Source organism: Haliaeetus albicilla, chromosome 12 (genome assembly GCF_947461875.1).
Source record: "Haliaeetus albicilla chromosome 12, bHalAlb1.1, whole genome shotgun sequence".
NCBI classification, from domain to species: Eukaryota; Metazoa; Chordata; class Aves; order Accipitriformes; family Accipitridae; genus Haliaeetus; species Haliaeetus albicilla.
In genome coordinates, this window is record NC_091494.1 from 4506266 (window position 1) to 4520971 (window position 14706).

The window sequence follows — 14706 nt, forward strand, 5'->3', positions numbered from 1 at the left end:
TCTCTTCTGCTTTGCTGAACCTCCTGCTGACGGAGGGAGTGTGCCAGAGTTAGGGCCTGCTCTTGGTGGGCTGGCATTGCCACCAGCTAGATCGGAATGGGGAAAGGCAAGCGCTTTGCCTGGAGCTTGTCCTTGGGATATGGGCCATCCTCTGTGCCTCCCTGAACCCAGCAGACGTGTTTCTCGGTCTCTGTTCCGTGCCACTGCATTTCCTCCTTCTCATTAAAGACTTTGTGCAGCACAGCTGGAGCCTCATGGTGGTTTGTTCTCCTCCCCGCTCAGTTCGCCAACGTAACTGCAAGGATGTCGTGGGTTAAGCCCAGCTGGCAACTAAGCACCACACGGCTGCTTGCTGTCCAAAGAATATATAAAGCATGTGACGCTCAGTGCAATTGCTCACCGCACAGAACCTGATGCTCAGCCCATTTCTGAGCTTGATCCCTTCACCCCCCCAGCGCCAGCTCCCCCACTTATATACTGAGCATGACATCCTACGGTATCAAATATCACCTTGGCTAGTTCGGGTCAGCTGTCCTGGCTGGGCCCCTTCCAGCTCCTTGTGAAAGTAAACTCTCTCCCAGCCGACCCCAGGATAAAGGCAGAGGGAGAACCTGCTCTCTCCCATGACCGTGAGTCTGTCCCCATGCACAGGGCTCTGCCAGTTGTGGGCGGAGCTCCCTGAACTGATACCAGAGCACCAAAAATAAACAAGCAGACAAGAGAAAGACAGAAAAGCCTCAGAGAAATGGATGGCACCATAAGCAATGGACAGGGGTGGGAATACAAGTACTGCCACACACAGTGGTAATGAAAGATGGGAAACGGTTGCCCAGGGAGTGTTGCAGCGTCTCCATCTTTGGAGGTGTCCCACATCCAAGCAGACAAGGCCCTGAATAGCCTCCTCCACTTGAGGCTGCTTTGAGCCAGGCTTGGAGTGCAATGCTCTCCACCTCAGGTGTTGTGTGATTCTCTGAGCCACTGCTGGATGCCCTCATCCAGGAGCAGCCCTCAAGACCAAGGGAGCAGAGAGGGGGCGAGGTCCAGCGCTCAAGAAAGCTGCAGAGGTTTGGTGGGCACAGGGCAGCAGAAGGGGCACTGGTGTCAGTCCCAGGGCTGGGAGCACAGGAAAGGAAGGAAGACGAGAGTGCATTAAACCATTGCCCTGACAGCAAGGCAAGGCTGCTAATCATAGAATCATTTATGTTTGAAGAGACCTTCAAGATCATCGAGTCCAACCATCATCCATGCCCACTAAATCATGTTATGGAGTACCCCGTCCGCTCGCTTTTTGAATACCTCCAGGGATGGTGACTCAACCACTTCCCTGGCCAGCCTATTCCAATGTGTGACAACCCTCTTAGTAATGAATTTTTTCCTAATACCTAACCTAAATCTCCCTTGCCTCAACTTGAGGCCCTTTCCTCTCGTCCTATCTCCAGCCACCTGACAGAAGAGAGCAGCACCCACCTCACTACAACCCCCCTTCAGGTAGTTGTAGAGAGCTAAATGTGTAAGCCAAAAGCTCAAGGTCCCACTGAGATTTGAACTCAGATCGCTGGATTCAGAGTCCAGAGTGCTCACCATTACACCATGGGACCTCCTGGACAGGCATGGTCTTTCCCCTGTGGCCACCCTTGCCGAGCCACGTGCTCCTGGCTGAGCCTGGCAGTCTCTCCATCTCCCTGGGCATCACCAAGTGCAGCCTTCTTCAGGGCCACCAGGCCACCCTCTGCTCACAGGATCTTTCAAGGGAGTGGCAGAGCACTTTGTGCAAGCCTGGCATGCCCTCTCTTACAAGGCCCAGGCTGGTAACCTGGGAGAATCTTGCTTTTTCCTCGTTAGACTTGTTTATGAATTTTCCAGCTTAACCTCTTCAACGTTGCACCTTGCAGACTACATTCGTGGCTCAGCGATCTGTGGCTCCATGCTTGCACTTGCGGTCTCTGCTGCTGCCTCCCTTCACCCCCATGTTGGACAGCCTCCCAGTCTGCCTCTGTAAGTTATTGCCTGTCCTGTTCTCACCTTGTACCTCATACTAAGCAGCCGTTAACCACATATCCTTACTCTTGGTTGCGGTCCTAGCCAAGCTCCTGACCTTGCCAAAGGGGGCGGCCAAGAGAGAGGGCAGGGGATGTGGTTCAACAGAGGGAAGAGCTGGCAGGAGGACCCAAGGCAGCTTGTTATGGGTTGCACAAGCTGGACTGCCTTCCTCTGCTGGGACAGTCCTGGCTGACTTCAGACCCCGGTCCTCTTTTGCAGGACACGCTGTCCCCTTCTGCCCCAAAGCGGCCCTTCCCTCAGTGAGAATGAGGGTTTTCTCTCCTGAGGCTGCTCCAGACTGGTCCAGACTTAGGTGCATTCTACTATTAGCTCAAGGCAGCTCTCCCACACGCCCTGGGTCCACCTGGCCAAGGGTCCATGCACACAGTGGGGAGAAGCTGCACTGGAGCTATCCTCCTTGTGCCAGGGTTTGAGTCTGTGTGTTGAGAGCAGGGCCCTTCCTCCCAGCAGTCAGACAGGAGGAAACACATGCGGGGACACTCTACTAGATCTCAGGCTTAGCCCAGGACACTGAGGACGCAACCGCCTGGTACCTTTGGACTGCCCAAAGCACTGGGCTGGCAGCTGGTACTTCTGAACCCACAGGACAGACCAGGCTGCCGTGCACAAGCCTAAGATTTCAAATGGCGAGTTACATTCAGAGAGGGCGTGAGACACTGGAGAAGGGTTAAATTTCCACAGAGTCACAAATCTGAAAGCATGTCCTGGAGAAGCAGCATTGCTGAGGGCTTTCCTCATCCATCCCTGGGATCTGCAGGACCGAGCAGGGTGGGAGGAGCGTCTGGGAGCAGCAAGAGCAGGGCCCAGTCTCTGAAGGTCTTGCAAAGAGGTGGAGGGACCCCCCACTCCAGGGGCTGGAGCACGGGGAAAGGGACAGCCCTTTCCCATGCAGATGCTGTGCCGCTGCAGGAGGAGGGATGTCCCTTCAGAGGCTGAGACAAAGTTTCTCCAAGCAATGGAGGGTCTTTCTGGGGCTCTGCTAGTCTCACCCAGCACTCGGGGAGAAAGGGTTCTGGTCCGGTGGGCTGTGTGGGCCAGTGCCCACAAGGCAGCTTCCTTGCTTGGGGCATTTTGTCCTTGGTTTCCTTCCTGGCAGCACTGCCTGCTGGGGCTGCCGTGGTCCCCAGACTGTTTGCTTCCCCAAGGTCACGGCAAATGTTCCGTCCACTGTAGCATCCGATGCTGCTCCTCCCTGCGGGACACTGCGAGGAGGACGCTTTGTGCCCCCCTTACAGGCTTCAATGGGCAGCCAGAGATCTCCCAGAGCTCCCCAGCCCCTGGGAGCTGCAGCTCAGGCCAGGCTGGCTCACGCAGGAGGCCAAGCCACTCCTGTGTCCTGCACTCCCAAGAAATTTCTGGCCCAGGGCAGGCCTTGGCAAGCCAGAGAGCTACCTTCATATAGCAGAAGCCCCCTCACCGTCTATTCTCCAGGATGAACAATCCCAGCTCCTTCAGCATCTCCCTCAATCCCGACATGCTCCGGCATGCTCTGATACCACCCTGTGCATGTCCCCTCTTCCTCTTCCTGTGTGCACAGGAGGACCTGTTCTGTGGCTCATACTTCCTGACTGCGGTCCTTCTGAAAAATGCCACCAGTGCTCGTGCAACCTGGGGTGGGATTGCGTGAGGATGCCTCTGTCCTGTCAGCAGTGTTGGAGAGAGCCTGCCATGCCCCTGTTGGCCTCTTACTGGTGGGCCTTTACTCCCACCTGTCCCTCTTCCCACTGGTGCTGTCCGTGTTTGCTGGTGAGGAACTGCCAGCTCAGGGAAACTTTCTGGGTTGAAATCCTGCTGGTCAATGCCACATCCTGGATTGCCACCAACAGAGTGTGCCACTGGGCCTGAAAGAGGGAAGGATGCATCGCAGGGGCTCTCCAGCTTTGGGAGCAGAGGGCAGAGGAGCTCCCTGATGACTAAGGAGAGGGAAAAGTTGCCCCATCTCCAAAACGGGGGAAGAAGGACTATCTGGGGAACCAAGGAAAGGTGATGATAAACTGGAGCAAGTTCCGCGGAGGATCCCTAGGATAGTCAGGGGCAGGGGGCTCTGGCCTTGTGAGGAGAGGCTGAGGACCCAAGGCTTGCTCAGCTGGGAGAAGAAAATGCTTAGCGGGGATCTAATAGGAGCCTCCTGGTGCCTACTCCAGGAGGCTACTGCGATGGCTGGAGGATGAGCGCCATGGTCAGAAGTTGAGCAGGCAGGTTGTGACTGGCTACACAAACACAAATGATCACCCGGAGGGTGCCTAAGCATGGGAACAGGGGTCCAGAGAGGCTGTGAAACGTCTGTCCTCAAGGTATTTTATGACCCGAAAGGACAAAGCACTGATCAGCTGGTGGGAGCCTGCCAGAAGCAGGAGGATGCACTCTCTGACTCCCTGAAATGCCTTCCAACCAGAAGGCTTGTTGGAGGGGGAAGTGGAAGCAGGGAGAGAGGATTTTGTGGGTGAATGTTTGAAGAATGCCAAAAGCTGCACATTGCAGGGGAGAGGAGAGGCATGCAGAATGTGACTTTTGTAGGGGAGAGTGGAAAAGTGGAGTTCCCCAGGGGCTCTCCTCCTTCCATGATTCTGTTCTAGGCCTACCCACCTGCTACTGGTGGGGCAGCATGGGTACGCCCATTTCTCCTTCTACAGGAGCTGGGACTGCAGCAAGACCTGGTCAGCAGGCTGAGCAGAGCCCCCAGAGGGGCAAGAAGCCTCCACTGAAGAGAGAGGCCAAGAGAGAGAAGCCATGAAGGGGGGCAGCCAGAGAGAAGAGCCTGTCAGGAGTGGGACTCGAAGCCATGCCTCCCAGGGAGGCTGCAACCTGAATGCAATGCCTTAGACCACTCCGCCATCCTGACCCGCTGCTGCTGCTGCTGCTGGTCCGCGCCCTGCAGCTGCCAGAGCCAGCCCACCTCAGCCAGCCTCCTCCTGGCACTGCTGCAGGGGGAGCTGTATCCTGGGAGCACCCTTGCCTTGCTCCCACCAAGGGCTGTGGACTGGCGACCGCAGCTCCTACACGCGCTTCGTACCACATGGAACTGGAGTACCCAGCACAGGGGCAGCACACTTCCGACACATCTCCCAAAGCCCAAGGCACTCCTTCAGGGGAGCAACCAAAGGAACCGTCAGTGAATTACGGCTCTACGCACGCCAATGTCCTGTGAAGGGCTCCAGGCACACGTCTACCTTCCCCGTGACTTCCTCCATTCCCTCCAGAGCCTCAGGGGATGGCAAGCCAAGCACTTGGCCTGCAGCGCTGCCTCATGGACGGTTCCTGGGGCAACAAGGGTGCTTCCTTCTTCCCTCCTCGGAGCTGGGAAGGCTGGGCAAGGAGGGCTGTGCCACACCAACCTCGGGGTCAGTGCTGTGCCGATCTCGAGGAGCCAGTCTGTGGGAAAGGGGCTGGAGAGTCATGGTGAAAGCACAGAGGATGCGCCAAGTGCAGAGCAACGACTGAGCTCCCCCATTCCTGTGGGGAAGAGGCTCACTTACTGCCCATGGTGCAGAGGAGGAAGGAGGGCACAGATCTCTCTGGGACTTGTTGCTTCATGGAAGGAGGTAGACTGTAAGGCATCTCAGGCGGTCACTAGTCCAAATGCCTGCCTAAAGCAGGGCTAGCCCCAAAGCTAGAGCAGGTGACTCAGTGCCTGAGCCCCACTGAAACTTGAGTGTGACACCCAAGCATGGAGAATCCCAAGGTTCTCCGGGCACCTGCTGCAGTGCTTCAACACTGCCTGAGAATCTCAGAATGGTACAAAGCAGCCCCTGCAGCCTGCTGTTGCTAAATGGGGAAGGCACTGTGGAGCCAGGCAGAAGAAAAGTTGGTCTGCGTTGGCCAGGAGTCAAACCCGGGTCAACTGCTTGGAAGGCAGCTATGCTCACCACTATACCACCAATGCTCCTGCATGCACTGCTGCCTCCCGCTCCTCCAGCCCAGAGCCTGGCCTCCCTCCTGCTCCTCTATGTCCCACTCTTGCCTGCCTCCTGCTCTGCCAGGTCACCAACTGCCCTCTTGCCTGCTCCTCTGCTTCACAGGCTATCCCGCCTCCTCCTTCCAGCCCCCTGCACACATACACACGACCTCAACCTGCTGGCACCTGGGTGTGCTTCTCTGCCTGTGAGCTGTTGGCTACGGAAACTCCAGCTGCTGGCTGCTGGTAATGGTCACGCTCCCCATCTGCGTTCGCATGTGGGCCAGCTGCGCACGTGCTATGCAGGTGCATGTGCGTTTGCGGGTACGTACCTGTGGTGGTTTAAGCACAGACAAACGCCCACCCAGCTGCTCACTACTTTCCCCACCCGCAGGGCGATGCAGAGCACTGAAAACACAATGAGAAATCTCATGGCTCAAGATAAACACACGGACATGGCTTAGCAAAAACTCTTGTGGGAAAATCAGGCTTGACTTGGGCAAAATCAATTCTTGGACACTTAAAGCAGATGCAAGTAGCGAGAAACAAAAAGACAAACATAAAACACCGCCTTTCCTCTCCCCTGTGCCGGGACAACTTCAGTGCTTCACACCAGACTCCTTTACCTGTCCAAGCAGGATGTGTCTCTGCTCTTACCCACTCTTTTTTTTCCTCCCACCTCTCTCCGCCCGGCGTTTTCTGCCCTTTCTGGAATATGTTTTCACAGAGGGGCCACCAATGTTGACGACGGCTCAGCTGTCTTGTGCGGTGGGTCCACTGCGGAGCTGGAACTGGCTGTGTCTGACACAGGGCAGCCCGTTATCTCTTCCCACAGAGGCCATTCTGCAGCACCCCCTGACCCCTCCACTACCAAAACCTTGCCATGTGTAGCCAATACAGTGCCCATGGGGAATACCAGAGGGCATAACGCTGAGGTAGCGCAGTCGGAGGCTGCCCCAATCGGAGTCACAATCGTGCTGTCCTGGGCTAATGTGTGGTTGCATGATGTAGCCTTTGGTTGAATTAAAAAGGCACAGCAACCAGCCTGGGTTTCTTCCTAGGCACTGGATATGTCCGTAGCTTGTAGACGTGTGTAGTAGTAGCTCAGCAATCAGTAAGCAATTTGTGTTGCAGGACTCTGCACATTACCTGTTCCTGGGCTAAAACCTGCCTTGTGCTGCCACTGGTTTTGGTGATGGATGATTGCTTTGGTGAATGCCCATGCCGGCACTGATGAATGATGAAGTACACGTGACCAGGACGTACCTTCCCCTGCATACACGGGGGGCACCATTTTCCTTCAGCTGCCATTTTCTTAACAAGCACCATAACCACCATGTTTTCCTACTGCTCTGTGATTGGCTGACAGCCATTTCTGGACCCCGTTGTACCCACCTGCTCTCAGGCAGACCTGTGATTGGCTGCCAGGACCAGCCAACCCTACCTGTGTACCCAGAAGCACATCGGGCAAGGAAGCCCCCACTCACTAAACAAAGGGAAGAGGCAACTTCTGACAGCGTCATTCCCCGTGGGCTCTCCTACTGCTTTGTGATTGCCGGACGGCCATTTTTGACACTGTCATGCCCGCATGTTCTCAGATCTCCCTCTCAGGGACTGTTCACTTCCTTTGGACCAAGAAGTGTTTGGATATAAAAAGATATACCATGCAGTGGTATCCACTCTGGAATGAAGACGAGCGCTTAGCACAAGCGCTATTCCTGTGGATGGCCCATTGCCTGCAGAGCCAGAGGCCACCTCACAGTCAACATGCAAGCAATCTTCTGGCTTCTGGCCAGTCAGGTACTCAGGTAGCAGGGAGCTCACCTGCAGATACCTGTGCTATCTTCCTGCTGCCAGCACGCGAAGCACTTCCAGGAAGAAAGACCCATAGAAGAGGCCACTCTCCATTATCTTTGAAAGGTCGTGACAACTGGGAGAGGTTCCTGAGTCCTGGAAGAAAGTCATTGTCACTCCTATCTTCCCAAAAGGCACAAAGGAGAATGGGGGCAACAGCAGGCTGGTCCGCCTCTCCTTGATCCCTGGGAAGCGGAAGGAGCAACTCATCCTGGAAACCCTTTGCACCCCATGAAGAGCAAGAATGCGATTGGTCTTGTTTTCATTGCATTCTACTCCTAGCTCATTTCTGTCAGACTGCGCTTTTCTGGTTTTCGGGGGGGTTGGGGGGGTGTTTGTGTGTGTGTGTGTCTGTGTGTGTGTGTGAGAGGGGTATTTGCTAGGAGATCTCAAGCTGCACTAGCCAGTGAGGAGAGTGGATTGGCATCAGGGACTGCCCAGGGTTGGAGCAGGACACTGGACAAACCAGGCCTGGGCTGCAGGCGTGGATTCTGCACAGACCTGTGGTACAGTCTAGGGTTCAGAGCACCTGCTGATGTACACGTGGGAGTGAGGGGGTGGGTGTCCAGCACTGAATTCCAGTCCTGAGCAGCCAGAAGAGAGGGAAAGACTCGGGCTATGTGTGTGCTTTGTCTTGTAGTGAGCAATAGAAGACAAAGAAAACACCGCCATGCCTCCCAATTTTTCCAGGCTCAGCTGCACTCCTTCACTGCAGACTACTCCAGTATGGGTTCTCCCCATGCTGCGCTTCTGAACAGGAAAATCTCTTTCAGCGTGGGCTCTTCCACAGGCTTCAGGCCCGTCAGGGGAAGTCTTCACTGGCGTGCCTTCTCCGCAGGTTGCAGTTCCTTCAGGAGTATCCACCTGCTCCAGCCAGCATGGGTGCCCTGGGTGCCACAAGCTTTGCAGATGGCTCAGTGTTGTGGAGGCCCCTGGAACCAGCTGTGTGTGTGGTGCAGGGCAGCCCCTTAGCTCTTCCCCACAGAGGCCACCCTGCAGCAGCCCCTCTCCCCACCACTGCCAACACCTAGCCACGTATGGCCAATACAGTGCCCACTGGGAATACCTACTCAGCCCTGCTCCTGGCTGGAGCTGCGAGTGAGCACGGCAGCAAACAGACTAGGATGGAGAAACCCCCCAGATGGTCAAGCTGATTGCATTGGTGTTTGCCAAAGTAGCAGCAGCCTTGTCCTCCTCCTCCCCACCTGCAGATTCCTGGAGGTCCCTGCTTGCAGCTGGGAAGTTGGGATTGAGCTGCCGGATGGGAAGGGAGAAATGCCTGTGTCCCCAGGCCACCCACTTCCTTGTGGGGGGAGCTCTGCCTGCTGCTCCACAGCCACCCGTCTGCCTTGGCGAGGGGCACTATGGGAGTGCTGGCTCCTAAGAAGGCAAAGGAGAAAGAAGGTGGCAGTGGCAGAGAGAAGGGGCTGAGGGAACAGGAGGGCCGTGGCCATGGGTGCCCAGAGAGCTAGAGCAGTGCAGGTCAAAAGTTGCTGGGAGAGGCAGCAGCTGTCAGGAGGAGGGAAAAAAAGGGCCAGTTAGCAGAGGATGGTTTCGATCCATCGACCTCTGGGTTATGGGCCCAGCACGCTTCCGCTGCGCCACTCTGCTCCCCCCAGCACCTCTGCTGGCACCTCCCACGGCCCTGCCTGATGCTCCCTGGCACTGCCAGCCCTCATGCCTCTTTCCCTTCCTCTGTCCTGTGCCCTCACGCGGGCCAGAAAATGGGCTCTCTGGAAAGTTCACCTCCTTTGGGCCTGGGGGGGCAGCTCAAGGGCCTTGCCTTGCCCTTCTCCCCACATCTCCTGCCCATAACCCTGCATGGGGACTTTCTTCTTGGTCACCCAAGCTGGCTCTGCAGGCACTGGAAGAAACCCCGGAGCGAGGGGGCAGCCTTGTTGCTTTGCAGGGCAGACGGGAGCTGCTCTCCAGCGAGCTCAGGAGGGCTGCCACCCTGCCCAGAAAGCCAACGCCCAGGGGGCTGTGGGATTGTGCCCGGTGTCAACATCCGTTCTTTGCCAGCCGAGGAGGGAGACAAGGACGCTTAGCATTACCAAGCGTAGAATTACCAAGGGAATTAATCCTCCTAATTTGGCTGTGCATGTAGTGGTGGCCCAGCCTAATGCATGGAGGACCCCGAGATAGAGGAAAGCAGGGTTGGTATATGTTTACAATACAGTTGTGTCGACCAATCAAATTACTCATGTTAAGGGGTGGGCTAATCAGTTACTATTGCTCCCCAAATCAGTATGTGCTTCTCCCGGGCAGGTGGTGTGGACAGATGCTCGGTGGGGTGTTAATCTTCATTGTTCTAAACCAACGTCCTGTGCAGGTGGAGGGGCTTTATACTCGATTTACGTTGATTGCTGTTCTGGCCGTGGCTGTATACCCGGGTTTTTTTTGAAAGACCAGTCTTCCATTGGTTTATCATCTGCAACCAGTTTAGGTTGGGTCGTCAGGTGACGTTGACGCTGAGGTAAAAGCCCTTAGTCCTAGGCAGTGTTCGTTCTTCTAAGCAAGTTGTCTAGCAGTTGGCGCCTTGCCTTTCACACCAGCGGTGAGGGCCTTGCCCTGCCAGTGCTGTGCTGTGCTGTGCTCCCCCATTCTGTAGCTCATAGCTGGCACTGGCCCCTTCTCTTCCCCCCACCCCCACCCCTTGCCTGCTGCTCCACACCAGTCTGCCTTTGTGAGACCTAAAGTGAGGGGCACTTTGTGAGTGCTGGCAAGATCTCAGATCCAGGAGGTGCCTCCCCTTCATCTTTAGCAATGAGGGCCATGCTGTGCAGGCTGTCTTTGGAGGTGAGCTGCTGTAGGTTCAGGCCTAGGGAGGACAGACAGCTGGTAGGGTTGTTCTGCATGAGGTCTGAGGTGAGATCAGGCTCTTAAGTTCTCCTCAGGAGCCAACAACGTTGGACCACTTGTCATGGCTGGTACTCGGCACTGGTCCATTCTCTTTCCCAACATGCCTCCCTTGTCAACGGGAGCAGGATTTCCCTTTCATCCAGGAATTTCGGGGGGGGGGGGGGTGGGGGAGCGAGGACAAGTGCTGTAGGCAAGGGGCTTTCACTGTCTCCCTGGGCACCAGGCACAGTGTGGAGCTGAGTCCCACTGCTGGCTGCAGCGTGGTCAATTGCAGGGAGCCCAAAAGGGGACTGCGCCCCGTAGTTGGCAGGATTCAAACCTGCGCGGGGAAACCCCAATGGACTTCTAGTCCATCGCCTTCACCACTCGGCCACAACTACCTGCTCCAAGCCTCTCTGCCCTGCTGATCACGTGCCCTGTGCAATGACACCTGGCTCCCTGGGAGTTTCAGGGCTAGGCTCCACTCGAAGATTTGCGGTTGGGACCTGCACTGAGCATGACGGGCACCTGCTGCCAGCCTTGCAGAGACCTTGAGAGGCGTAACCCCAGGGGCTTCAGCTGAAGCTCCCAGCGCCTTGTCCTCAGCCGGGCATCTGGGATATCCTGCCACGGGAGGGGGGGATGGTTTCACCCCCCAGCTGGTGTCTCTGCTGCTTCCAGGGAAGAAGAGAAGGCAGCTGTGTGGAGACAACCAGCGTGAGGTGAGATATTAGACCCCACTTTGCTTCTCAGATTTATCTGAGGGGGCCTCCAAGCCTGCTGTGAGCACTACGGTGGGGACACTGCTGCAGGGCAGATGGTGATCTCCCAGCAGCACTTCCAGCCTCTTGGGGACTTAGGGCGGTGTCAGCCCTTGAACAAAGACCATGACCGCCGTGCAGGTTGTTGGTGTGTAGGGGCAATGGTTTGCGAGAGTGGGAGAGATCCATGGAAAGGGCGAGGTAGAGACTGGCTGAGCGAAAGGGTGGAGGGGCAAAGGGAGAATAAATGGGGGTGTGGGTGACTTAGAGGGAGACTGGGGAGAGCTTGATTTGGTGGAATAGGTACGTGCAGAGCTTTTTTCCACCGCTGCAAGCATTGTCCAGTTCCTGAGCATGGACCAAAATATCAAATGATCCACAAAAGCGGTAATTTACACCACCAGATGAAAGTGGCTCCCCTTCTGTCTTGGCTCTGGAGCAGGAAAATGGCATTAAGGAGGCAGTGTGGAGGGGGTGCACCTGGCAGTGTCTGACTGCATGCAGAGTGTATTAGGTCTGGCTGAGATGGAGTTAATACTCCCCATAGCAGCCCTCATAGCGCTGTGCTCTGCATTCAGTAGCTAGAAAGGTGTTGGTAACACACCAGTGTTTTGGCTACTGCTGAGCAGTGCTGGCACAGCATCAAGGCTGTCTCTCCAACATTCTTGCCCCCCCCTCAATGGCAGGCTGGGACAAGGCAAGATCTTGGGAGGGGACATAACCAGGACAGCTGACCTAAACTAACCAAACAGATATTCCATACCATATGACGTCAGCTCAGATATAAAAGCTAAGTAAAGGGAGACGGAAGGGGGGCATTTTTGTCTTCCGGAGCAACCACTATGCGTCCTGAAGCCCTGCTTCCCAGGAAGTGGCTAGACATCGCCTGCCGATGGGAAGTAGAGAATAACATCATTTGTTTTTCTTTGCTTTCGCGCGCAACCTTTGCTCTTACTTTATTAAACTGTCCTTATCTTGACCCACGAGCCTTTTGTTCTATTTTCTCCCCCCTGTCCAGCTGAGAAGGGGAGTGATAGAGTGGCTTTGGTGGGCACCTGGCATGCAGCCAGGGTCAACCCACCACACAGAGCAAGGGTGGGAGGTGGTTGCAGTCGAGAGGCTGAGCATGAGGAGTGGCTTGAGGAAGTGTGTGTGCAGGGGGCTGGAGGGAGGAGGCCAGCCAGTCTGTGGAGTGGAGGAGCAGGAGGCTGGCCAGGCTCTGATCTGGAGGAGCAGGAGGCAGCACTGCCCACAGGTGCATTGCTGGAATATTAGTGAGCACAGCTGCTTTCCAAGCCGTTGACCCAGCTTTGATTCCTGGCCAAGGCAGACAGACGTCTCTTCAGGCTGGCTCCAGGGTGGGTGCCTTACATCTTCTGCAGGCAGGCTCTTGTACTCAGAAAATGCCCAGCTTTCCCCTGGGGTTTCAAGCCAGTCCCCTTGCCTCCTTGCAGCCTTGAGACCGACTGAGGCCAGTGCTTTCTGCCTGTTGGGAGGGCTCCGGGCTGGGCTCCTCACTGCAGTGGTGGTACAGGAGCCAGGAGGGAGGCTTTTTTTGGCCTGGCACAGAACTGCACCTGCTGCTGCTGCTGGTGGTTGCACCTGGCAAGAAAAGCATGCTGCCATGGCAGGGTACAGATGAAGATCAATAATGCCTAGGTGGTGGTCAAGGGACAGGCAGTGCTTCATGAGGCCAGCAATGCAATTGGGCTGTGTGGTGGCAGGAGGCCTGCTCCTTATGCTCAGAGGCCTGTCTGTCAGATCTGAAGTCACCCTGGAGAGGCTGACCTAACCTGTCCAGGCTCCGGCATTGCAGAGGCATCCTGAAGTTTACTGGAACTGGATGTAACAATGTTCCTGGTAAGTAAGAACTGAGACACCCTGTGGAAAGACTGATCATACCCCATCTCCATTGTTGCTTTGAAGATGGCACTGGATGCCCTCGGCCATTTGGTTAGAGACGGCCTCCTGCAGGTGCACGCTCTGGTGGGCAGACCCCCCTGCAGCTGAGCCCCATGGATCCCCTTCTGCTTGAAAGAACCCTCCTCTTCCCAGCTCTCCCCAGCCACCTCCCCCAAATGGCAAAGAGATTGCAGCCCTTCAACAGTTGTATGGCAGGGCAAAGCTGAGGCAGCCCAAGTATCAGCCTCAGTAGCCACCAAGACAGCAGTTCAGCTCAGAGAGAGAGATGGAGCGGACTCAGGCTTACCTTGCTCCTCGAGGAAAGGGAGGCAAGAGAGGAGGATGCAGAGCCTGGAGCAGCGCAGGCTTTTATGCTGTGTCCCAGAGCCCTGGGGGGGGCCACAAACATTCCTTGCTCATGAAGCATCTCAACACCTAGTAGTTACCTCTTGCCATGTCCTCTATAGTAAGCAAGCTATTGTTCCTTTCATTTGAAGTGTCGTAGTCCCTTTTCATACCGTCAGACTTCTAAATAATTCATGTGTGTCCCAGCTTCATAAGGCAAATTAACTCCAAGGTCTCAGGCTAGGTGTGCAGAGATTTTAAGTGGGTTTGCATCATACTTTGTCACTTTACCATCTTCATGATGAGCTTGAGACAAGGGGAGTCAAAATTGGGAGGCATGGTGGTGTTTTCTTTGTCTTTTATTGCTCACTACAAGACAAAACACACACATAGCCCGAGTCTTTCCCTCTCTTCTGGCTGCTCAGGACTGGAATTCAGTGCTGGACACCCACCCCCTCACTCCCACGTGCACATCAGCAGGTGCTCTGAACCTTAGACAGTACCACAGGTCTGTGCAAAATCCATGCCTGGAGCCCAGGCCTGGTTTGTCCAGTGTCCTGCTCCAACCCTGGGCAGTCCCTGATGCCAATCCACTCTCCTCACTGGCTAGTGCAGCTTGAGATCTCCTAGCAAATACCCCTCTCACACACACAGACACACAGACACACACACACACAAACACCCCCCCAACCCCCCCGAAAACCAGAAAAGCACAGTCTGACAGAAATGAGCTAGGAGTAGAATGCAATGAAAACAAGACCAATCGCATTCTTGTTCTTCATGGGGTGCAAAGGGTTTCCAGGATGAGTTGCTCCTTCCCCTTCCCAGGGATCGAGGAGAGGCGGATCAGCCTGCTGTTGCCCCCATTCTCCTTTGTGCCTTTTGGGAAGATAGGAGTGACAATGACTTTCTTCCAGGACTCAGGAACCTCTCCCAGTTGTCACGACCTTTCAAAGATAATGGAGAGTGGCCTCTTTTATGGGTTTTTCTTGCCTGAGTGCTTCATGACCTGGCAGCAGGAAGATAGCACAGGTATCTGCAGGTGAG

The 14706-nt window shown here is 55.5% G+C and overlaps 3 non-coding genes across 3 annotated transcripts; all 3 read right to left on the minus strand.

Annotated features, from left to right (window-relative positions):
* Positions 1-1526: 1526 nt before the first annotated feature.
* On the minus strand, positions 1527-1598 carry TRNAQ-CUG (transfer RNA glutamine (anticodon CUG)). The gene has a single exon. It is a non-coding gene; the product is annotated as a tRNA-Gln (tRNA).
* A 7751-nt stretch (positions 1599-9349) lies between these two features.
* Positions 9350-9421, minus strand: TRNAM-CAU (transfer RNA methionine (anticodon CAU)). Its single transcript has one exon. It is a non-coding gene; the product is annotated as a tRNA-Met (tRNA).
* Positions 9422-10970: 1549 nt separating this feature from the next.
* Positions 10971-11052, minus strand: TRNAS-AGA (transfer RNA serine (anticodon AGA)). The gene has a single exon. It is a non-coding gene; the product is annotated as a tRNA-Ser (tRNA).
* Between the last annotated feature and the right edge of the window lie 3654 nt (positions 11053-14706).